General features: G+C 47.8%; 1 protein-coding gene across 2 annotated transcripts in view; it reads left to right on the forward strand.

The window, feature by feature from the left end:
• The window catches only part of LOC110497931 (latent-transforming growth factor beta-binding protein 2), a 160,756-nt gene that overhangs the window by 62,339 nt on the left and 78,806 nt on the right, over positions 1 to 19,611 (forward strand). The window lies entirely within an intron of this gene.

Genomic DNA, 19,611 nt, shown 5'->3' on the forward strand with positions numbered 1-19,611 from the left:
TTGCTTTTACGCCAAACATAACGTTTTGCATTGTTGCCAAAAAGTTCAATTTTGGTGTCATCTGACCAGAGCACCTTCTTCCACATGTATGGTGTGTCTCCCAGGTGGCTTGTGGCAAACTTTAAACAACACTTTTTATGGATATCTTTAAGAAATGGCTTTCTTCTTGCCACTCTTCCATAAAGGCCAGATTTGTGCAATATACGACTGATTGTTGTCCTATGGACAGAGTCTCCCACCTCAGCTGTAGATCTCTGCAGTTCATCCAGAGTGATCATGGGCCTCTTGGCTGCATCTCTGATCAGTCTTCTCCTTGTATGAGCTGAAAGTTCAGAGGGACGGCCAGGTCTTGGTAGATTTGCAGTGGTCTGATACTCCTTCCATTTCAATATTATCGCTTGCACAGTGCTCCTTGGGATGTTTAAAGCTTGGGAAATCTTTTTGTATCCAAATCCGGCTTTAAACTTCTTCACAACAGTATCTCGGACCTGCCTGGTGTGTTCCTTGTTCTTCATGATGCTCTCTGCGCTTTTAACGGACCTCTGAGACTATCACAGTGCAGGTGCATTTATACGGAGACTTGATTACACACAGGTGAATTGTATTTATCATCATTAGTCATTTAGGTCAACATTGGATTATTCAGAGATCCTCACTGAACTTCTGGAGAGAGTTTGCTGCACTGAAAGTAAACGGGCTGAATAATTTTGCACGCCCAATTTTTCAGTTTTTGATTTGTTAAAAAAGTTTGAAATATCCAATAAATGTCGTTCCACTTCATGATTGTGTCCCACTTGTTGTTGATTCTTCACAAAAAAATACAGTTTTATATCTTTATGTTTGAAGCCTGAAATGTGGCAAAAGGTCGCAAAGTTCAAGGGGGCCGAATACTTTCGCAAGGCACTGTATACGCCGGAGAAAATACCTCAAAGTAACATCTAGTTTCAGGAGACAGGGTTGTTTAGGGATTCATCAAACACATAGGAAAAACACATGGACGTGTTGTAAGATTTGTTACTTGAATTGTAGTTGCTCTGGGTTTGAGAATGTGTGTGGATTACAGGGGATAGAGGGAGGTATTTGCTCAGAAGTGCAGCCATGGTGGATGTTCAGCAGCACTGTTCAGGCTGCTTCCAACATGGAGGTCAGTGGTACAGCTTCTATCTGCATAGCGATGTGTTATATATTTCAACAGTTGGTTGGTGCTTTTTAATGTGGTGCCGATCTGCAGCCAGGAGAGGGTGAAACTTCAATCAAATCCTCAGTTAGCTTCCTCAGCTGCTCGTTTGCTGCTCCCATAAAAAAAGTATTTTGGATAATGTCGTAATGGGAGCTCGCTAGAGAACGCTCCTCGTATCCCCCTGTGTCCTCGCTCCTGATTGAATCCACATATATCTGGTAAAATGTTACTACATGGCAAATTGATAATGAGGACATTGTTTCCTTACATCCCGTTAAGTAAGATCCAGGCAGATGTCAATAAACATGAATTGCTAAAGCCTGTGTCCAAAGGAACAACGGATAAGGTTTTATGACATTTTTGGATGAAGATGTATTGTTTGGTTGAGATACAAAGAAGCTACAGTGTAGGAGCAACAGCTCAGCGCCAGTTCTGAAAACAGGCCAATGGCTTTTTTCTTCCCAAGCTTTCACTTTACACCACAACCCAGCAGATATGTAGGGCCCGGTTTACACGACTGACCACAGATTAAACCTTCACAGAGGCTATAATTATAGGTCAGGCTTTGATGTGACAGAGACTACTGGGTTATTTTAGGTTTTCCAATGAACACCAATGTTTCCGTGGCTCACAGAATTGTCCAAGTTGCCATGAGGAATAAGCTACAACAATACATGAAATAAGCCCAGTGCTGTCAGGGTATCATATTTATTATAGCCTGTTCAGTGTCAAGCTTTGAGGTCTTTATTGAAAGGAGCACAGAGAGAGAGCTCAATCCACCCATTGCGTATGGGCTCTAGAAATAAAGCCAGGGAAATTTGATATGCCACTGGGGCGGTGGTTGACCACTGTGGGGGCAGCTGTGCTGCTATTCTGTTTAAGTAATATAACATTAATGCTCTCACAGCCTCTTCTCACTGTTTCCCAAACAACCCAGTTGAATCTACAATGAATTTCCAGACAAATAAGAGATACAGTTGATGTCGGAAATTTACATACACCTTAGCCAAATGCATTTAAACTCAGTTTCACGATTCCTGACATTTAATCCTAGTAAACATTCCCTGTCTTAGGTCAGATAGGATCACCACTTTATTTTAAGAATGTGAAATATCAGAATAATAGTAGAGAGAATGATTTATTTCAACTTGTATTTCTTTCATCACATTCCCAGTGGGTCAGAAGATTACATACACTCAATTAGTATTTGGTAGCTTTGCCTTTAAATTGTTTAACTTGGGTCAAACGTTTCGGGTAGCCTTCCACAAGCTTCCCACAACAAGTTGGGTGAATATTGGCCCATTCCTCCTATCAGAGCTGGTGTAACTGAGTCAGGTTTGTAGGCTTTCTTGCCCGCACACACTTTTTCAGTTCAGCACACACATTTTCTATAGGATTGATGTCAGGGCTTTGTGATGGCCACTCCAATACTTTGACTTTGTTGTCCTTCAGCAATTTTGCCACAACTTTTGAAGTATGCTTGGGGTCATTGTCCATTTGGAAGACCGATTTGCGACCAAGCTTGAGATGTTTCAATATAATCACATCATTTTACTCCCTCATGATGCCATCTATTTTGTGAAGTGCAGCAGTCCCTCCTGCAGCAATGCACCCCCACAACATGATGCTGACGCCCCCATGCTTCACGGTTGGGATGGTATTCTTCCGCTTGCAAGCCTCCCGCTTTTTCCTCCAAACATAACGATGGCCATTATGGCCAAACAGTTCTATTTTTGTTTCATCAGACCAGAGGACATTTCTCCAAAAAGTACGATCTTTGTCCCCTTGTGCAGTTCCAAACCGTAGTCTGGCTTTTTTTAATGGCGGTTTTGAAGCAGTGGCTTCTTCCTTGCTGAGCAGCCTTTCAGGTTATGTCGATATACAGTTGAAGTCGGAAGTTTACATACACATAGGTTGGAGTCATTAAAACTTGTTTTTCATCCACTCTACAAAGTTATTGTTAAGAAACTATAGTTTTGGTAAGTCGGTTAGGACATCTACTTTGTGCATGACACAAGTCATTTTTCCAACAATTGTTTACAGACAGATTATTTCACTTATAATTCACTCCAACCTATGTGTATGTAAACTTCCGACTTCAACTGTATATCGACATAACCTGAAAGGCTGCTCAGCAAGGAAGAAGCCACTGCTTCAAAACCGCCATTAAAAAAAGCCAGACTACGGTTTGGAACTGCACAAGGGGACAAAGATCGTACTTTTTGGAGAAATGTCCTCTGGTCTGATGAAACAAAAAAAGAACTGTTTGGCCATAATGACCATCGTTATGTTTGGAGGAAAAAGCGGGAGGCTTGCAAGCTGAAAAATACCATCCCAACCGTGAAGCATGGGGGCGGCAGCATCATGTTGTGGGGGTGCATTGCTGCAGGAGGGACTGCTGCACTTCACAAAATAGATGGCATCATGAGGGAGTAAAATTATGTGATTATATTGAAACATCTCAAGCTTGGTCGCAAATCGGTCTTCCAAATGGACAATGACCCCAAGCATACTTCCAAAGTTGTGGCAAAATGGCTGAAGGACAACAAAGTCAAAGTATTGGAGTGGCCATCACAAAGCCCTGACATCAATCCTATAGAAAATGTGTGTGCTGAACTGAAAAAGTGTGTGCGGGCAAAGAGGCCTACAAACCTGACTCAGTTACACCAGCTCTGATAGGAGGAATGGGCCAATATTCACCCAACTTGTTGTGGGAAGCTTGTTGTTACGGTGCGTGAATGAGGACCCAAAAGCGAATTAACGTAAACAGAGCTTCTTTAATAACCAAACATAGGTAGGCTCAGATGGACCGGCAGATTCCGACAGGACAGGACAAGGTTGCAGCAAACATGACGATAGTCTGGTTCAGGCATGAAACACAAACAAGAATCCGACAAAGACAGGAACAAAAACAGAGAGAGATATAGAGGACTAATCAGAGGGAAAAAGGGAACAGGTGGGAAAAGGGGTTACGAGGTAGTTAGGAGGAGACAAGGAACAGCTGGGGGAAAGAGGGGGAGAAAAGGTAACCTAAAACGACCAGCAGAGGGAGACAGGGTGAAGGGAAAGGACAGAAACAAGACACAACATGACAATACATGACAGTACCCCCCCACTCACCGAGCGCCTCCTGGCGCACTCGAGGAGGAAACCTGGCGGCAACGGAGGAAATCATCGATCAGCGCACGGTCTAGCACGTCCCGAGAGGGAACCCAACTCCTCTCCTCAGGACCGTACCCCTCCCAATCTACTAGGTACTGATGACCACGGCCCCGAGGACGCATGTCCAAAATCCTACGGACCCTGTAGATGGGTGCGCCCTCGACAAGGATGGGGGGGGGGGGGGGGAGACGAGCGGGGGCGCGAAGAACGGGCTTGACACAGGAGACATGGAAGACCGGGTGGACGCGACGAAGATATCGCGGAAGAAGAAGTCGCACTGCGACAGGATTAATGATCTGAGAAATACGGAAAGGACCAATGAACCGCAGGGTCAACTTGCGAGAAGCGGTCTTGAGGGGAAGGTTCTGAGTGGAGAGCCAAACTCTCTGACCGCGACAATATCTAGGACTCTTAGTTCTTCGCTTATTAGCAGCTCTCACAGTCTGCGCCCTATAACGGCAAAGTGCAGACCTGACCCTCTTCCAGGTGCGCTCGCAACGTTGGACAAAAGCCTGAGCGGAGGGGACGCTGGACTCGGCGAACTGAGATGAGAACAGCGGAGGCTGGTACCCGAGGCTACTCTGAAAAGGAGATAGCCCGGTCGCAGACGAAGGAAGCGAGTTGTGGGCGTATTCTGCCCAGGGGAGCTGTTCTGACCAAGACGCAGGGTTGCGAAAAGAAAGACTGCGTAAGATGCGACCAATAGTCTGATTGGCCCGTTCTGCTTGACCGTTAGACTGGGGGTGAAAGCCGGAAGAGAGACTGACGGAAGCCCCAATCAAACGGCAAAACTCCCTCCAAAATTGAGACGTGAATTGCGGACCTCTGTCCGAAACGACGTCTGACGGAAGGCCATGAATTCTGAAAACATTCTCGATGATGATTTGTGCCGTCTCTTTAGCAGAAGGAAGCTTAGCAAGGGGAATGAAATGAGCCGCCTTAGAGAACCTATCGACAACCGTAAGAATAACAGTCTTCCCCGCTGACGAAGGCAGTCCGGTGACAAAATCTAAGGCGATGTGAGACCACGGTCGAGAGGGAATGGGAAGCGGCCTGAGACGGCCGGCAGGAGGGGAGTTACCGGACTTAGTCTGCGCGCAGACCGAACAAGCAGCCACGAAACAACGCGTGTCATGCTCCCGGGTGGGCCACCAAAAACGCTGGCGAATGGAAGCAAGCGTACCCCGAACGCCAGGGTGGCCGGCTAACTTGGCAGAGTGAGCCCACTGAAGAACGGCCAGACGAGTAGGAACAGGAACGAAAAGAAGGTTCCCAGGACAAGCGCGCGGCGACGGAGTGTGAGTGAGTGCTTGCTTTACCTGCCTCTCAATTCCCCAGACAGTCAACCCGACAACACGCCCCTCAGGGAGAATCCCCTCGGGGTCAGTGGAGGCTACTGAAGAACTGAAGAGACGAGATAAAGCATCAGGCTTGGTGTTCTTAGAGCCCGGACGATAAGAAATCACAAACTCGAAACGAGCGAAAAACAGCGCCCAACGCGCCTGACGCGCATTAAGTCGTTTGGCAGAACGGATGTACTCAAGGTTCCTATGGTCAGTCCAAACGACAAAAGGAACGGTCGCCCCCTCCAACCACTGTCGCCATTCGCCTAGGGCTAAGCGGATGGCGAGCAGTTCGCGGTTTCCCACATCATAGTTACGTTCCGATGGCGACAGGCGATGAGAAAAATACGCGCATGGGTGGACCTTGTCGTCAGAGAGGGAGCGCTGAGAAAGAATGGCTCCCACGCCCACCTCTGACGCGTCAACCTCGACAACGAACTGTCTAGAGACGTCAGGTGTAACAAGGATAGGAGCGGATGTAAAACGATTCTTGAGGAGATCAAAAGCTCCCTGGGCGGAAACGGACCACTTAAAGCACGTCTTGACAGAAGTAAGGGCTGTGAGAGGAGCTGCCACCTGACCGAAATTACGGATGAAACGACGATAGAAGTTCGCGAAGCCGAGAAAGCGCTGCAGCTCGACGCGTGACTTAGGGACGGGCCAATCAATGACAGCTTGGACCTTAGCGGGATCCATCTTAATGCCTTCAGCGGAAATAACAGAACCGAGAAATGTGACGGAGGAGGCATGAAAAGTGCACTTCTCAGCCTTCACAAAAAGACAATTCTCTAAAAGGCGCTGGAGGACACGTCGAACGTGCTGAACATGAATCTGGAGTGACGGTGAAAAAATCAGGATATCGTCAAGGTAAACGAAAACAAAGATGTTCAGCATGTCTCTCAGGACATCATTGACTAATGCCTGAAAGACAGCTGGAGCGTTAGCGAGGCCGAAAGGAAGAACCCGGTATTCAAAGTGCCCTAACGGAGTGTTAAACGCCGTCTTCCACTCGTCCCCCTCCCTGATGCGCACGAGATGGTAAGCGTTACGAAGGTCCAACTTAGTGAAAAACCTGGCTCCCTGCAGGATCTCGAAGGCTGAAGACATAAGAGGAAGCGGATAACGATTCTTCACTGTTATGTCATTCAGCCCTCGATAATCTATGCAGGGGCGCAGAGACCCGTCCTTCTTCTTGACAAAAAAAAACCCCGCTCCGGCGGGAGAGGAGGAGGGGACTATGGTACCGGCGTCAAGAGCTACAGACAAATAATCTTCGAGAGCCTTACGTTCGGGAGCCGACAGAGAGTATAGTCTACCCCGGGGGGGAGTGGTTCCCGGAAGGAGATCAATACTACAATCATACGACCGGTGTGGAGGAAGAGAGGTGGCCCTGGACCGACTGAACACCGTGCGCAGATCGTGATATTCCTCCGGCACCCCTGTCAAATCACCAGGCTCCTCCTGTGAAGAAGAGACAGAGGAAACAGGAGGGATAGCAGACATTAAACATTTCACATGACAAGAGACGTTCCAGGAGAGGATAGAATTACTAGACCAATTAATAGAAGGATTATGACAAACTAGCCAGGGATGGCCCAAAACAACAGGTGTAAAAGGTGAACGAAAAATTAAAAAATAAATGGTTTCGCTATGATTACCAGAGACAGTGAGGGTTAAAGGTAGCGTCTCACGCTGAATCCTGGGGAGAGGACTACCATCCAAAGCGAACAAGGCCGTGGGCTCCCTTAACTGTCTGAGAGGAATGTTATGTTCCCGAGCCCAGGTCTCGTCCATAAAACAGCCCTCCGCCCCAGAGTCTATTAAGGCACTGCAGGAAGCTGACGAACCGGTCCAGCGTAGATGGACCGACAAGGTAGTGCAGGATCTTGAAGGAGAGACAGGAGTAGTAGCGCTCACCAGTAGCCCTCCGCTTACTGATGAGCTCTTGGCTTTTACTGGACATGAAGTGACAAAATGACCAGCGGAACCGCAATAGAGACAGAGGCGGTTGGTGATTCTTCGTTCCCTCTCCTTAGTCGAGATGCGGATACCTCCCAGCTGCATAGGCTCAGCACCCGAGCCGGCAGAGGAAGATGGTAGTGATGCGGAGAGGGGGGCAACGGAGAACGCGAGCTCCTTTCCACGAGCTCGGTGACGAAGATCAACCCGTCGCTCAATGCGAATAGCGAGTTCAATCAAGGAATCCACGCTGGAAGGAACCTCCCGGGAGAGAATCTCATCCTTTACCTCTGCGCGGAGACCCTCCAGAAAACGAGCGAGCAAAGCCGGCTCGTTCCAGCCACTGGAGGCAGCAAGAGTGCGAAACTCAATAGAGTAGTCTGTTATGGATCGATTACCTTGACATAGGGAAGACAGGACCCTGGAAGCTTCCTCCCCAAAAACAGAACGATCAAAAACCCGTATCATCTCCTCCTTAAAGTCCTGATACTGGTTAGTACACTCAGCCCTTGCCTCCCAGATTGCCGTGCCCCACTCACGAGCCCGTCCAGTAAGGAGAGATATGACGTAGGCGATTTGAGCTGTGCTCCTGGAGTAAGTGTTGGGCTGGAGAGAAAACACAATATCACACTGGGTGAGGAACGAGCGGCATTCAGTGGGCTCCCCAGAGTAACACGGCGGGTTATTGATTCTGGGCTCCGGAGATTCGAAAGCCCTGGAAGTGGCCGGTGGATCGAGGCGGAGATGGTGAACCTGTTCTGTGAGGTTGGAGACTTGGGCGGCCAGGGTCTCAACGGCATGTCGAGCAGCAGACAATTCCTGCTCGTGTCTGCCTAGCATCGCTCCCCGGATCTCGACGGCAGAGTGGAGAGGATCCGAAGTCGCTGGGTCCATTCTTGGTCGGATTCTTCTGTTACGGTGCGTGAATGAGGACCCAAAAGCGAATTAACGTAAACAGAGCTTCTTTAATAACCAAACATAGGTAGGCTCAGATGGACCGGCAGATTCCGACAGGACAGGACAAGGTTGCAGCAAACATGACGATAGTCTGGTTCAGGCATGAAACACAAACAAGAATCCGACAAAGACAGGAACAAAAACAGAGAGAGATATAGAGGACTAATCAGAGGGAAAAAGGGAACAGGTGGGAAAAGGGGTGACGAGGTAGTTAGGAGGAGACAAGGAACAGCTGGGGGAAAGAGGGGGAGAAAAGGTAACCTAAAACGACCAGCAGAGGGAGACAGGGTGAAGGGAAAGGACAGAAACAAGACACAACATGACAATACATGACACTTGTGGAAGGCTACCCGAAACATTTGACCCAAGTTAAACAATTTAAAGGCAATGCTACCAAATACTAATTGAGTGTATGTAAACTTCTGACCCACTGGGAATGTGATGAAAGAAATACAAGTTGAAATAAATCATTCTCTCTACTATTATTTATTATTATTTATTATTTGGAAAGCCATTTCGGTAGCCATTTGATTAGCTATTTAGCAGTATTGTTTAGCAGTCTTATGGCTTGGGGGTCAAAGCTTTTCGGGGTCCTATTGGATGGAGTTGGTGCACTGGTACAGCTTGCCGTGCAGTAGCAGAGAGAACAGTCTATGGCTTGGGTGGCTGGAGTCTTTGACAATTTGACACCGCCTGGTATAGAGGTTCTGGATGACGGGGAGCTCGGCCCCAATAGCCAATAGCCATCCTCTCAAAAGCTGTAGAGCTTTTCGGGGATCTGAAGGCCCATGTCAAATCTTTTCCGTCTCTTGAGGGGGAAGAAGCGCTGTCGTGCCCTGTTCATCTATTGTTTAAATTCAACCCAGGATTCATCTAAACATAGACAAAACATATTCTGTAGGCCCAGGGTTTCAACCTCAGGTTTATTTCAAATGTAATGCTATTTAGTGATATTGAACTGTGTTTGGTTGTCAACGCAACCAAATATCAACATTTGAAGGATATGTATCTTCTGCTGCGATAGTTCCATCTGTGCCACGGACTTAGTCTGGCTTTAATTCCAGTTTGTTTACAAATTAATAATTTTTATGTTGGATTCACATCTCGATTTCAACCAACAATTTTTAAGTTAAAGAATAGGACAAAATGAAATCAAACTTGATTTAAAATGCATTTAAAGTTTGATTCGATTTAGCCCTATTCTTTAACTTATATTTTTGGTTGAGATGGAGTTGTGAATCCAACATAGCCTATCAATTATTAATTTGTAGACAAACTGTAATTAAAGCCAGACTAAGTCAGCGGCACAGATGAAACTATCCAAGCAGTAAATACATCTTCAAATGTTGATATTTGGTTTCGTTGACAACCAAAAACTATTCAATATCACTTTTGAAATACAATAAATAAATATAAACAGTATGGGGATGAGGTAGGTAAATTGGGTGGGCTATTTACCGATAAACTATGTACAGCTGCAGCGATCGGTTAGCTGCTCAGATAGCAGATGTTTGAAGTTGGTGAGGGAGATAAAAGTCTCCAACTTCAGCGATTTTTGCAATTCGTTCCAGTCACAGGCAGCAGAGAACTGGAACGAAAGGCGGCCAAATGAGGTGTTGTCTTTAGGGATGATCAGTGAGATACACCTGCTGGAGCGCGTGCTACGGGTGGGTGTTGCCATCGTGACCAGTGAACTGAGATAAGGCGGAGCTTTACCTAGCATGGACTTGTAGATGATCTGGAGCTAGTGGGTCTGGCGACGAATATGTAGCGAGGGCCAGCCGACTAGAGCATACAGGTCGCAGTGGTGGGTGGTATAAGGTGCTTTAGTAACAAAACGGATGGCACTGTCATAAACTACATCCAGTTTGCTGAGTAGAGTATTGGAAGCTATTTTGTAGATGACATCGCAGAAGTCGAGGATCGGTAGGATAGTCAGTTTTACTTGGGTAAGTTTGGCGGCGTGAGTGAAGGAGGCTTTGTTGCGGAATAGAAAGCCGACTCTAGATTTGATTTTAGATTAGAGATATTTGACATGAGTCTGGAAGGAGAATTTACAGGTTAGCCAGACACCTAGGTACTTATAGATGTCCACATATTCTAGGTCGGAACCATCCAGGTTGGTGATGCTAGTCGGGCATGCGAGTGCAGGCAGCGAACGGTTGAAAAGCATGCATTTGGTTTTACTAGCGTTTAAGAGCAGTTGGAGGCCACGGAAGGAGTGTTGTATGGCGTTGAAGCTCGTTTGGAGGTTAGATAGCACAGTGTCCAAAGAAGGGCCGGAAGTATACAGAATGGTGTCGTCTGCGTAGAGGTGGATCAGGGAATCGCCCGCAGCAAGAGCAACATCATTGATATATACAGAGAAAAGAGTCGGCCCGAGAATTGAACCCTGTGGCACCCCCATAGACTGCCAGAGGACCGGACAACATGCCCTCCGATTTGACACACTGAACTCTGTCTGCAAAGTAGTTGGTGAACCAGGCATGGCAGTCATTAGAAAAACCGAGGCTACTGAGTCTGCCGATAAGAATATGGTGATGACAGAGTCGAAAGCCTTGGCCAGGTCGATGAAGACGGCTGCACAGTACTGTCTTTTATCAATGGCGGTTATGATATCGTTTAGTACCTTGAGCGTGGTTGAGGTGCACCCGTGACCGGCTCGGAAACCAGATTGCACAGCGGAGAAGGTACGGTGGGATTCGAGATGGTCAGTGACCTGTTTGTTGACTTGGCTTTCGAAGACCTTAGATAGGCAGGGCAGGATGGATATAGGTCTGTAACAGTTTGGGTCCAGGGTGTCTCCCCCTTTGAAGAGGGGGATGACTGCGGCAGCTTTCCAATCCAGACGATATGAAAGAAAGGTTGAACAGGCTGGTAATAGGGGTTGCAAAAATGGCGGTGGATAGTTTCAGAAATAGAGGGTCCAATATGTCAAGCCCAGCTGATTTGTACGGGTCCAGGTTTTGCAGCTCTTTCAGAACATCTGCTATCTGGATTTGGGTAAAGGAGATCCTGGAGAGGCTTGGGCGAGTAGATGCGGGGGGGTGGGGAGCTGTTGGCCGAGGTTGGAGTAGCCAGAAGGAAGCCGTTGAGAAATGCTTGTTGAAGTTTTCGATAATCATGGATTTATCGGTGGTGACCGTGTTACCTAGCCTCAATGTAGTGGGCAGCTGGGAGGAGGTGCTCTTGTTCTCCATGGACCTTACAGTGTCCCAGAACTTTTTGGATTTAGAGCTACAGGATGCAAATTTCTGCCTGAAGAAGCTGGCCTTGGCTTTCCTGACTGACTGCGTGTATTGGTTGAACTTCACCTAACTTTCTGGTTTTCCCCTTTAGTTAACACTATCAATGTTTCCCTTTACTGTGTGAATTGTGATCGAATCAACGCAATACTAGCCACTTTCAATGCAATATACCAAAACAAAACAAACTATACAAGAGATTTCTTGTAGGCAGAGCGCATTGGAGTAGGATTCTATTGCTTTGACAGGGACGACTCAGGCCCATACGTTACACAGATTGGTGCACCATAAACAGTCAGTGCTGCAGTATCCCTATATGCAAATAGACCATTTACATATATATATCTGTACCATTCACTTTGAACACTACACATTGGCTGCTACTGTAGGCTGAATGATAGTACAGCTATTTCCATGTTAAAATGTTATGGGATGCATTTTCTCCAATGTTTTTTTTATGGTAGGCCACGTTGATAGGCCTACATTATGATCAAATAGCCACAGTAGCCTACTTGGCCACTGTTATAACTGTAACTTAAAGCAGTTACAGCCTCAATGTTCCCAGTAAAGGCGCACCAGAAGTGTCTGAAAAGATTATAGGGAACATTGCCTACATCTCCTTTCAATGTTGATATTTGGTTGCGTGTTAACCAAACACAATTCAATATTACTTTTGTAATACAGTAAATAGGTTCAAATTAAGGCTATCTTACAAACTAATATAAAACAAACCTTAAAATGTGTAACACATCCATGGTGACATTTTGAGGTTACTGTAACTAGGAATGTCTTCTAATGTAATCATATAAAGTGTGCATTTTCAAGTTAACATGCATAGGTCGTTGCAGGTCTGTGGAGATTTTCACAATTGCTGTAATCACATGCACCATGTACTTTTAATGTAATCTCAACTGCCATCCAGGACATTTGATTCTGCTAATAGATGAAGCACAGCGATTACACATGAATACGGCATTGTATTTCCATTTGTGCGTCCCTGTGCTTTGAAATGGTTGAAAGTGCAGTGATAGACATTTGGGTGAAAACAAAAAACGGACATTGTTTTTACATTGTATTTTGATTGTGGTTTTAGATGGTTGAAAGCTTAGTGATAAAGCATTGGAAATTCAACTATCTTTTGGCTCTTTTTGAGTGAGTTGTAATTGATCAATGTCTCAACCAAATATTACCCATATCCACGTTGAAATGACAGTGTGGCCAGTGGGAAGCTTACAGTAAAGAATTACACAGTTCCCTGTTCAAGCTCATTCTCACAATATACTGTACCCATAAATCGTCTCTACTTTGATTGCCAAAAAAGGTGTTTACAGTACAATGACTGTGTAGTACAACCTTATCACTGTTGAAGCCACAATCTGTAAATTCAATAACAATTGGCCCATTTGCCAGGTTACTGTTGTTCCTCCAAATTAGTCTGATGATCTACATATTCAATCTTCATCATCCAAGTGAAGTTCTCTTGCTTATATTTTCTTATAATGAGAAAACTGTACAAAATGTACAAACTTGGATTTCCACTTGATCTTTGATGACCATAATTTACTTTCCTATTTGCCAACTAGCCTTCAAATTGCTGCTAATTGCGAGCGATGGAGGTAAATGGAGACATTAAAGCTGGAATCCTTAATGGTGAAACAGCTACATCCGTTTGCGATATTACAACAACAAAGAAGTTACTCAAAACAACAGACACAGTTTTTTCCCCTCGGACATCATTGCACATATGATTTAAGAGCGCGTTATGTACTGCACCCCCCCCCCCCCCCCATGCTGTGTGACACTGTGTGACACTCCTCTGTTGGGGCGGCCAGTGGAGCTGTTTCCCCCTACTACAGATTCCATCTTCAAGAATTTTGTGTAAATAAAGAGAGAAAAAAAATCACTGGGTTATTATTGCCATGATAGAGTGAGCAATTCTTCTGGTGATTAGTTGTGGCATTATAGATTGGCCCTGGGGACATGCCACATTTCTTTCTGGAGGCATGTTCAGTGCGAAGCTAAATATAAGGGCTGTACAAAGGAGGCAATGTGGCCACCGTGCACTGAGCTGTGTGCTGTGGAGGTCAGACCCAGACAAGGACGGCCACACTTCTGCCGTCAAACAAGCTTGTTTAGACAGTCGATACAAAGCCAAATTGCTTTTCCAACATCCATATCGGTCTACACTGAGAGTACAAAACATTAGGAACACATTTCTAACATTGAGTTTCACCCCCTTTTGCAATCAGAACAGCCTCAATTTGTTGGGGCATGGACTCTCCAAGGTGCTGAAAGCGTTCCACAGGGATGCTGGTTGTGTTGACTCCAGTGCTTCCCTTGGTTAAGTCAAGTTGGCTGGATGTCCTTTGGGTGGTGGACCATTCTTGATACACACAGGAAACGTTTGAGCGTGAAAAACCAAGCAGCGTTGCAGTTGAAACATTCTAACCTAACCTGCCCAGGGACTGCGGTTGAAAATTAGCCGGCTGGCTAAAACCGGCACTTTTACTGAAACGTTGATTAATGCCTGTAGTCCCTGTAGAAATAAAATCAAACTCAAACTCAAACCAGTGCCTGCACCTACTACCATACCCCGTTCAAAGGCATTTTATTATTTTTTTATTGCCCCTTCACCCTCTGAATGGCACACATACACAATCCATGTCTCAATTGTCTCAAGGCTTAAAAATCCTTCTTTAACCTGTCTCCTCCCCTTTATCTACACTGATTGAAGTTGGGGGTGGGGGGTAGAGTTCTGAGAGAGCTGTATAAAACCTGTTTGTATGAAAGCCCTGTGCATCTTTCCAGGCCACCTGGAAGTCCAACGAAACAAGATTCTGTTATTGAAACGCATTCGTCTCTAACTGACTGATTTATGATATATTTAGTGTGGATTAGCAGTGATCAGACAGCATTCTGGAAGATGCTACAGTATGTCCTGTATTGTCCTGAACTATGGATCCTCTTTGCATTTTTACCAGGTTGACAATGTGCAGTAAGCCTGTGATGATCAAATCAAATCAAATGTTATTTGTCACATACACATGGTTAGCAGATGTTAATGAGAGTGTAGCGAAATGCTTGTGCTTCTAGTTCCGACAATGCAGTAATAACCAACGAGTAATCTAACCTAACAATTCCAAAACTACTACCTTATACACACAAGTGTAAAGGGATAAATAATATGTACATAAAGATATATGAATGAGTGATGGTACAGAACGGCATAGGCAAGATGCAGTAGATGGTATCGAGTACAGTATATACATATGAGATGAGTAATGTAGGGTATGTAAACAAAGTGGCATAGTTTAAAGTGGCTAGTGATATATTTTTCCATCAATTTCCATCATTAAAGTGGCTGGAGTTGAGTCAGTGTGTAGGCAGCAGCCACTCAATGTTAGTGGTGGCTGTTTAACAGTCTGATGGCCTTGAGATAGAAGCTGTTTTTCAGTCTCTCGGTCCCTGCTTGATGCACCTGTACTGACCTCGCCTTCTGGATGATAGCGGGGTGAACAGGCAGTGGCTCGAGTGGTTGTTGTCCTTGATGATCTTTATGGCCTTCCTGTGACGCCAAGTGTACGCCAAGGAACTTAAAACTTACTACCCTCTCCACTACTGTCCCGTCGATGTGGATAGGGGGGTGCTCCCTCTGCTGTTTCCTGAAGTCCACAATCATCTCCTTTGTTTTGTTGACGTTGAGTGTGAGGGTATTTTCCTGACACCACACTCCGAGGGCCCTCACCTCCTCCCTGTAGGCCGTCTCGTCGTTGTTGTTAATCAAGCCTACCACTGTAGTGTCGTCCGCAAACTTGATGAATGAGTTGGAGGCGTGCATGGCCACGCAGTCGTGGGTGAACAGGGAGTACAGGAGAGGGCTCAGAACGCACCCTTGTGGGGCCCCAGTGTTGAGGATCAGCGGGGTGGAGATGTTGTTACCTACCCTCGCCACCTCGGCCCGTCAGGAAGTTCAGTACCCAGTTCCACGGGGCGGGGTCGAGACCCAGGGTCTCGAGCTTGATGACGAGTTTGGAAGGTACTATGGTGTTAAATGCTGAGCTGGAGTCGATGAACAGCATTCTCACATAGGTATTCCTCTTGTCCAGATGGGTTAGGGCAGTGTGCTGTGTGGTTGCGATTGCGTCGTCTGTGGACCTATTTGGGCGGTAAGCAAATTGGAGTGGGTCTAGGGTGTCAGGTAGGATGGAGGTGATATGGTTCTTGACTAGTCTCTCAAAGCACTTCATGATGACAGAAGTGAGTGCTACAGTCGTTTAGCTCAGTTACCTTAGCTTTCTTGGGAACAGGAACAATGGTGGCCCTCTTGAAACATATGGGAACAGCAGACTGGGATAAGGATTGATTGAATATGTCCGTAAATACACCAGCCAGCTGGTCTGCGCATGCTCTGAGGACGCGGCTTGGCATGCAGTCTGGGCCTGCAGTCTTGCGAGGGTTAACATGTTAAAATGTTTTACTCACGTCGGCTGCAGTGAAGGAGAGTCCGCAGGTTTTGGTTGCGGGCCGTGTCAGTGGCACTGTATTGTCCTCAAAGCGGGCAAAAAAGTTATTTACTTAGTCTGGCTAGGAGCAAGACATCCTGGTCCGCGACGGGGCTGGTTTTCTTTTTGTAATCCGTGATTGACTGTAGACCCTGCCACATACCTCTTGTGTCTGAGCCGTTGAATTGCGACTCTACTTTGTCTCTATACTGACGCTTAGCTTGTTTCATTGACTTGCGGAGGGAATAGCTACACTGTTTGTATTCGGTCATGTTTCCGGTCACCTTGCCCTGGTTAAAAGCAGTGGTTCGCGCTGTGGTTCGTGCTTTTTTTTGATCAAGGGGTTAGTTTGAGAATAGGGCTGGCCGATATGGCCAAAATATCATATTGCAATATTTTTCTCATTTTTGGCAGTATGTGACGGTATCTGATGTTTCTGAATGGGTGGAGCAGGGTAGTGGTGGGGTGGGTATAGGGGGTGGGGGGTAGAGCAGGGTAGTGGTGGGGTGGGTATAGGGGGTGGGGGGTAGAGCAGGGTAGTGGTGGGGTGGGTATAGGGGGTGGGGGGTAGAGCAGGGTAGTGGTGGGGTGGGTCTAGGGGGTGGAGGGTAGAGCAGGGTAGTGGCGGGGTGGGTATAGGGGGTGGGGGGTAGAGCAGGGTAGTGGTGGGGTGGGTCTAGGGGGTGGGGGGTAGAGCAGGGTAGTGGTGGGGTGGGTCTAGGGGGTGGGGAGTAGAGGTGGGGGGTAGAGCAGGGTAGTGGTGGGGTGGGTCTAGGTGGTGGGGGTTAGAGCAGGGTAGTGGTAGGGTGGGTCTAGGTGGTGAGGGGTAGAGCAGGGTAGTGGTGGGGTGGGTCTAGGTGATGAGGGGTAGAGCAGGGTAGTGGTGGGGTGGGTCTAAGTGGTGGGGGGTAAAGCAGGGTAGTGGTGGGGTGGGTCTAGGTGGTGGGGGTTAGAGCAGGGTAGTGGTAGGGTGGGTCTAGGTGGTGGGAGGTAGAGCAGGGTAGTGGTGGGGTGGGTCTAGGTGGTGGGGGGTAGAGCAGGGTAGTGGTGGGGTGGGTCTAGGTGGTGGGGGGTAGAGCAGGGTAGTGGTGGGGTGGGTCTAGGTGGTGGGGGGTAGAGCAGGGTAGTGGTGGGGTGGGTCTAAGTGTTGGGGGGTAAAGCAGGGTAGTGGTGGGGTGGGTCTAGGTGGTGGGGGGTAGAGCAGGGTAGTGGTGGGGTGGGTCTAAGTGGTGGGGGGTAGAGCAGGGTAGTGGTGGGGTGGGTCTAGGTGGTGGGGGGTAGAGCAGGGTAGTGGTGGGGTGGGTCTAGGTGGTGAGGGGTAGAGCAGGGTAGTGATGGGGTGGGTCTAAGTGTTGGGGGGTAAAGCAGGGTAGTGGTGGGGTGGCTCTAGGTGGTGGGGGTTAGAGCAGGGTAGTGGTGGGGTGGGTCTAGGTGGTGGGGGGTAAAGCATGGTAGTGGTGGGGTGGGTCTAGGTGGTGGGGGGTAGAGCAGGGTAGTGGTGGGGTGGGTCTAAGTGGTGGGGGGTAGAGCGGGGTAGTGGTGGGGTGGGTCTAGGTGGTGGGGGGTAGAGCAGGGTAGTGGTGGGGTGGGTCTAGGTGGTGGGGGGTAGAGCAGGGTAGTGGTGGGGGGTAAAGCAGGGTAGTGGTGGGGGGTAGAGCAGGGTAGTGGTGGGGTGGGTCTAGGTGGTGGGGGTTATAGCAGGGTAGTGGTAGGGTGGGTCTAGGTGGTGGGGGGTAGAGCAGGGTAGTGGTGGGGTGGGTCTAGGTGGTGGGGGGTAGAGCAGGGTAGTGGTGGGGTGGGTCTAGGTGGTGAGGGGTAGAGCAGGGTAGTGGTAGGGTGGGTCTAGGTGGTGGGGAGTAGAGCATGGTAGTGGTGGGGTGGGTCTATGGGGTGGGGGGTGGAGCATGGTAGTGGTGGGGTGGGTCTAGGTGGTGGGGGTAGAGCAGGGTAGTGGTGGGGTGGATCTAGGTGTTGGGGGGTAGAGCAGGGTAGTGGTGGGGTGGGTCTAGGGGGTGGGGGTGGAGCAGGGTAGTGGTGGGGTGGGTCTAGGTGGTGGGGGGTAGAGCAGGGTAGTGGTGGGGTGGGTCTAGGTGGTGAGGGGTAGAGCAGGGTAGTGGTAGGGTGGGTCTAGGTGGTGGGGAGTAGAGCATGGTAGTGGTGGGGTGGGTCTATGGGGTGGGGGGTGGAGCATGGTAGTGGTGGGGTGGGTCTAGGTGGTGGGGAGTAGAGCATGGTAGTAGTGGGGTGGGTCTATGGGGTGGGGGGTGGAGCATGGTAGTGGTGGGGCGGGTCTAGGTGGTGGGGAGTAGAGCAGGGTAGTGGTGGGGTGGGTCTAGGTGGTGGGGAGTAGAGCATGGTAGTGGTGGGTTGGGTCTATGGGGTGGGGGGTGGAGCATGGTGGTAGTGTATCTGGGACCATCAGATGAATGTAGGCGCTGCCTGGGGCCTAGCTTATAGTGCTGCTGTTTCTGACGTGCACCACTAGCAGAAGTGATCTGTTTTGAGAGCCCCCCTAGTATCTGGCTGTTCCTGGTAGCACAACAAAGCCGCCTCGCAGGATATCACAACGAAAGCATCGGTTTCTACACCCCCCACTTCAAAGAATGCCTGCCATTTTACTTGGCAGGGTTATTGTAATTGAAAGATATTAACAACTCGATTTACGGGAATCTTCTTCAGTTCCTGGTTCTGTCCTCTGTTTTGATTGGGCTGTACTATCAGCACAGGGCGATATCACCCCCTAATTGGCCCCTGATCCCTCTCTTATTATTGTCAAATGCTACGGTAGGAGCAGCCAATCACATTGCCTTCCACTTTTTGCAAGACGTGTTATGCCTATGTCTTAATGCTGAAATGGGTTTGAAGATCATAACAACCCCTTGCCATAATAGTTAAAGGCCTACAGTCTAATGCTTAGGAAGGACTACGATATGTGTTTTTCTACCAAGCAGGACTAGACTGATACAGTGATTAGTGATTTCCCAAACGTGATAACTTCTAATTTTCTCCCACATATGTAGAATGACCAACGAAAGCAGTCACTGACAAACCAAGCTTCCTGCTCAGAATGATTCCCAAAAGTCAGTTGTAATCATCCCAGGGCTTTCTTCAGGTGTTTGATCACAGATTGTCTTGTGTGTTTAAGGTCCTCTGAGATCTGCCATAGTTTTGATTTCTTTACAATGATAATGCTGTAAAGTAGAAGCAGGCCTTGCTGGTACTGGGTTTAGACAGTAAAGATCCAGGCCTTGTCTCCATCCGGA

The sequence above is a fragment of the Oncorhynchus mykiss genome, chromosome 19 (assembly GCF_013265735.2).
Source record: "Oncorhynchus mykiss isolate Arlee chromosome 19, USDA_OmykA_1.1, whole genome shotgun sequence".
In the NCBI taxonomy this organism is placed as follows: Eukaryota; Metazoa; Chordata; class Actinopteri; order Salmoniformes; family Salmonidae; genus Oncorhynchus; species Oncorhynchus mykiss.